Genomic DNA, 6305 nt, shown 5'->3' on the forward strand with positions numbered 1-6305 from the left:
CACATCACAGTGGAGTCAGCTGTCTTAACCGTGGCTTGTGTACTGCAAACACATACCAGCTTCATCACTGTGTCTGTCACGCGACTCTGTTCCCCTTTCGGGCTCTGTCTTTACATTTATTTTGAAAGATGAAGCTCGCGATTATGGTAAGGGGCGTTACATTTCCGACGAGTGCTTGCGGTGTTCGGCCAATCACAATGCACTGGGTCAGCTGGCCAATCAGAGCAGACTGCGCTTGTCAGAAGGAGGGACTTTGTAGAAAACGAAGCGTTTGAGAGAGACGGGGCATAGAGGACCTACAATAATGTACAGTATTTGAAAAATAATGTGTTTTTTGAACATTAAAGCATGTCCACATATTCTGTTACACCGAATACACAAAATAATGATCTTTAAAAAAGCATCATATGACCCCTTTAGATTATTAAAAACGTATTGCTGACAATTGGGTAAATCCTAGTGGTTTGAAGGATAGTGGCAAATGTTGTTAAAGATTTCAAAATTACAATTTAGCTTTGGGGGGCTGCACCATGATCCTTAAACACAGTCTTTTAACGTCATCTACTGATTCTTGTTCTACATATGCCTGACAATATATATATATATTTTTGTATATGGACTATACTTAGTGCGTGTCTTCTATAAGTCATGGTAAAAATGTATGATAGTCATTATTTATTGCTACATATTGCTCAGAAATAAATAAATAACAGGACACATTCATACAGGGGGGGGAAATGAAAGCTACTGAACTTTTATTGTTTTGATGTTTGGAAACCTATATACATTGTAATGAATATTGACTATGTTTTTCAGCTATAACGTATTGCTGACAATTGGGTAAATCCTAGTGGTTTGAAGGATAGTGGCAAATGTTGTTAAAGATTTCAAAATGACAATTTAGCTTTGAGGGGCTGCACCATGATCCTTAAACACAGTCTTTTAACGTCATCTACTGATTCTTGTTCTACATATGCCTGACAATATATATATATATTTTTGTATATGGACTATACTTAGTGCGTGTCTTCTGTAAGTCATGGTAAAAATGTATGATAGTCATTATTTATTGCTACAATAAATAACAGGACACATTCATACAGGGGGGGAAATTAAAGCTACTGAACTTTTATTGTTTTGATGTTTGGAAACCTATATACATTGTAATGAATATTGACTATGTTTTTCAGCTATTACAGGTTTGGGCTTTCTAGAGTCCAAGCAGAACACGCAGGTTAATGTGTTCATGTTTGTCATGTCCACCTATTGAACTTTATTATTATTATTATTATTATTATTATTATGTACAACAGTATTAATATTGTATTTATAAAGATAAAAAATGCACTGAAAATCAATTTAGGGGGTAAATATTGTACTTTAATGGAAAAGGTGCAGTCTAAGTGGAAGAGAGGGGGTATGCAGAAGGATGGTATAAATGCCTCAGGGGGTACTCCACTCTAAAAATCGGCCCCTATTAAACAATAAAGAGAGTAAGAGATCTTTGTCTTATACATAGTTTAGTAGCCGCCTACTATTCTTTTTGGCAGAATTTATCATTATAATCAACTTAATTATTTCCTGGATTTTGTATCACCATAGTCCCTAAATGTATGTAAATGCAGGCAACATTTGCTGAGGGGTATGCAAGAGCTTGGGCAGTCCAGATTTCTCCAGTTCTTCTTTTGTCATGGTTTCCATCTTGATTAAAAAACTAAATCTGTCAGAGACATGGCCAAGGTTTTATAACCTGTCACTAAGTTCCTGGATAGCTGTGTCAACAATTACATTAACCACACCTAAAATGCATTTCAGGGTCTTCATCTTCGCTGTAATTGCTGGTTTCATCATGGAATTGTTTCTGTTTGCGGAGGCATTTTCTCCTAAACTCTGTGCTTCCATTCAATTCACTTGCCGTTTTGCGTGCAATGGACATCGATTTTTGAAACCCCTCCGGGGTTGACCAACTAGATGTTTCATCATTGGGCTCGGTCTCAAATTTATAAGGTAAAATCGAAACTTTTCTCTGTATACATTCTCTCTGGAGCTGTCATTCAGTTGTGGCAATAGGCAATTAGTTTCCGACGTACGCTTTTCGCGGTAGAGCAATAACAAAGGACTGGGCCATCAGATCAGAGTAGGCTCACGGAAAGGAGGGGTTTAGAGAGACTGAATCTTAGAACTGCTTTGAACGAATCGTTTGAAAATCATTGAGAAATGCGGTGAAATTAAATGTATATTATGAGAAAACAAAAGTGTTTTTTGACCTTGCATGCATGTAGACCTTATGTAGGAGCCTCCCCAAACAATATTAGGAACCTTAAAATTGCATAATAGGGGCACTTTAAGCTCTGCCATCAATGTCCTGGAATGACGGAACCTTGAAGACATGTTTTGGGGAGGGCTGGATGACCATTTCTTCCAAATGCTGCCAGTGGGAGCTACCACTTGTACTCTATACTCTGGCACAATACATAGACTATGTTGTTTGACTAAGTGGCTCGCCATTCACAGTTGCTGAGATGGTAGAGGAGGACACTCAGCAACAGCCTACCCAGCCCACTTGCATCATCTTGCCATTGCCCATCATCATTCCAGTGACACACCTGCCTCGGAATTCCTCATTAGTCCTTCCCCACTTTTCAACATTTCTGCCACAAACCCAGAGCCTGTGCCAAGTTGCCAACCGTGTTGAAAAAACAAGCATATGCTGGTTAGGTATATTTTGAAGCATGGCTGCTGGTTTGAGCTGGTTTAAGATGGTCCTTAGCTGGTTATGAGCTGGTCATGTGCTGGGCCTAAACAGGAGCTAGTTCCTTAGGACCAGCACATGACCAGCTCAAACCAGCAGCCATGCTTCAAAACATAACCAGCATATGCTGTTTTTTTTCAACGGGGAAAGCCCTCCAAGGACCTAAAGCCTGAGTGCATGGCAGAAACAGAGCCAGAGCAAGTAATGGTGGAGTCCAGCTCCACCTTGGGCCTCTGAGCCCTGACCCTTTGGCTCCCCTTGGCTCCATGATCCCTCAGCTCCACCAGTGTCTGTCAATCCTTGGACTCCACTGGGCTCCCTGGTCCCTCTAGCTCAGCCTTGGTCAGTCATCATCTAGCCTGCACCACGTTCTTCCAGACCACTGGCTGTGCATCGTCCCTCCAAACCCTCTGGCTCCTCTGGTCTCCTCCTTCTCTCCAGCCCAACGGTTAAGGATAGATGGCATACAGAAAAAACAACTGGGCAAGCGCACATCAATATAGCGTAATTGTTCTCACACTGTACAACAATAATTACTATTTTTTTTATTTTAATGGGTAGGTTTAAGGTTGGGGTAGGTGTAGATGTTAATAAAACACAATCTAATAGGTAGAAAATTAAATTTATTGTTAGCTTCCGGATTTTGCTGTATTCCTTCTAGCCACAACCCAGCCCAACCTTGGTCCTCACTCCCATCAGCTCAGCCCCTGTGTCCACCTCGGTCCCGCAAGCCTCCGGTTCCGCCTTGGCCCTCCAGGCCTCCTGTGTCCCCTTGGGTCTTTGTCTCCTCAGCTACGCCTGGGTCTCCACCAGTCCTGACTTCTCCCTCCATCAGTTCCACAATGGGCCTTGGTCTTGGCACCGCTCTGAGTGACTTCTTGGCTCCTCCATCATCTCCTCCATGGCTTTTCCCTCTGCCAATACCTCCATGGTCACATTCCTCTCCAACTCCACATCCTCCTCCAGAACCCACTCCCTCCCTCCTCAGCTGGACCTGTTATGGTGTGAGGACGCAAGTTGTTATTCTGAATGTTTATTAAAGTTGACAGCTGCATTTAGATCCTGGCTCAACTCATCCTTTGCCGCAACCTATCGCTGCCAATTATGAGGGGCAAAACATATAGTACAATGTGATTCAACAAATACAGCTGTACAAATAAACATTCTTCAAATGTTTTATGTATCATTTTTGATACTCTCATTTTAACATAATCTAAAATTGTGACATCTAAAAGTAATGTATGGATAATTAAGTAAACCTAAGTTGTTTAATTCCAGTAAATGTTCATTTTGAATGACTGTACTTTATATAAAAAAAATAAATTAAAAAACTGATTTCACAGAAAAAGACACGTGTAACACAACAACCTAAAGATGAATAGTTTAAGAATTATAATAAAAGGCTTTTTACTTAAAGTGTAAATAATCAGAGGGAAGAAAGCATGTTTTTGATCATGTTAATAATTTAGAGACTTTAGAAATTCATGTATAAGGTTAAGCTTTTGAAAGTAAGATAAATGGTGCTGAATTGTTTTAAATTGAAAAGATATAAATAAATTAGGTTACTTTTACTCCAGATTGAAAGTTGTGGAAGAGTCGATCATTATCTTTTAGTCAGGCTCTCATAAACTAAGTAATAACACTACAATATATTTAAAATTATAAACATAGATAAGTTAACATTTTACAAGCATAAATTTCCTACTTGCTATTCTTCCGAGCTCCAGGCAGTGGAGCCTCTGTAAATGTCCACCAGAGGATGCACTAAAGTAACACTCACCCAGGCTAGCATGCAGTTTGTGGGGCATCTTTGTGAGGAATTCCCCATGTAGGCACTCTGTGAGAGGGAATCCCGGCATGAAGGCGGTGTCCACAACATGTACAAATATTGTGCATGTTTTCTTGTCTCTATGGTTGCTATGTATTCAAGAGACTGCCATGTGTTTGGTGCCTTTACGTAACACTTTTTTTTCCTTTTTAAAATATAAAATGTCTCAGTTCACATAGAGAGACCATGTGAACACATTTAGGCGCTTGGTAAGAGGCTTATGGAAAATGACATGCCATTATGTCCTAAGGGAATATTGTTATGCTGACACAGTGACTAAAACATGTATTTTCTCTGTTCAGTATATTTATTAATATAATATTTTAATATGCACTTTTTTTTTCAAATTCTTTAATTACCTGGTTTTGTTTAAGGGAATTGTTAGGAGTTTCAGTATAAACTGCAGATGATTATAATGATTTATGTTTACTTGCTCAATTTATGAGGTGGATCTCAAATGTCTGTATGTTCACATAGCCTCTGTCACCACACACGCATACAAACTTGCAGGATTCAGGATTGAAACCAGTCCTGAAGAAAAGTCCAAATAGGGGGATACTAACGTTTTCCATAAAGAAATGGCGTCAAAAGCCTGAAATTGGACTTTAGGAAACTTAACGGACCTGAGGAAAAGAGATATTAATAACTCCTTCAAGCCCATCCCACCACATTCTTCAGCACTGAGTCACATTGTAAACCAGCTAGCAATGGAGGGATGGGTGGATTGCCTCTGTTTCTCATTTGTGTTTCTTTCCACTAAGAAATTGAGGAAAGAAACCGGGAGATACCCTTCCTCTCTTTCTTCACAAACCTGAAGGGTTACACACACACACAATGCTTTCACAGGTTGTGGGGTTGTATGAGGGAAGAGGAACAACTCAGGCATTGAGTAAGATGTGAGAAAAGTTATAACACAGCCTCTGGAATGATGAAGAGCTGGAAAGTATAAGCGAACGGGTGGTTGTGCTGGAAGATGGAAAATGCTGGTGTGGGGTTTTGGCAGGGAGGAGTGTGACTCACTGTTTATCTGGCCTGTCACCGAGCAACTGTACAGCATATGTGTGCACAAGACTGCAGCCTTTCTGCCTGCTAGTGCCTCCTTTCCCAAAAAAATCAAGATTTGTAAAAGGCTCTTTCCATAGAAAGGATACCAAATAGGCTTTGAAACTTTCAAAGTCTGTTTTGTATTTTCTCAAGGAAGAGTCAGTGAAAGGAGAAAATGTTAAATGTCAACCTAGGGACTTATTAAAATTAATTTCTATATAAGCTGTTTTCAATTTCTATTTATTTTGAGTGAGGTTTGCATAACCCTGTAAATGAAATTTTGCGAAATATGATATTTGACTTGTGAAATATTGTTATTTTCTTAGCAATAAACATTACATAAACACAAGTATTAAATTAAATAATAATGAAAAGGAAATCAAAACAAACTCATTATGGGCTAGTTAGTTTGGTGTAAAATTTTGATTTATAGTTTGTACAATTTGTTCTCGTTTTCTTCAAAATTTTACATATCAGTGTTATGCTTTTACAGTGCAGTTCTTTTTGTAAAAATGTCTTTTCAAACCTAAAAAGTACAAGTCAAAGGATCTTTATTCAGCACAGTATATTTACTGTGAAAACAATGGGCAACTGAAGCTGTTTACAGTAGTCAGTAAGAAATCTCCACTTTTTTTTTTTTTTTTTTTTTTTTTTTAATGTTTGGTTTTTTATTTATTTTTT

Source organism: Sinocyclocheilus grahami, unplaced genomic scaffold (assembly GCF_001515645.1).
Source record: "Sinocyclocheilus grahami isolate Dianchi unplaced genomic scaffold, SAMN03320097.WGS_v1.1 scaffold981.1, whole genome shotgun sequence".
Classification (NCBI taxonomy): Eukaryota; Metazoa; Chordata; class Actinopteri; order Cypriniformes; family Cyprinidae; genus Sinocyclocheilus; species Sinocyclocheilus grahami.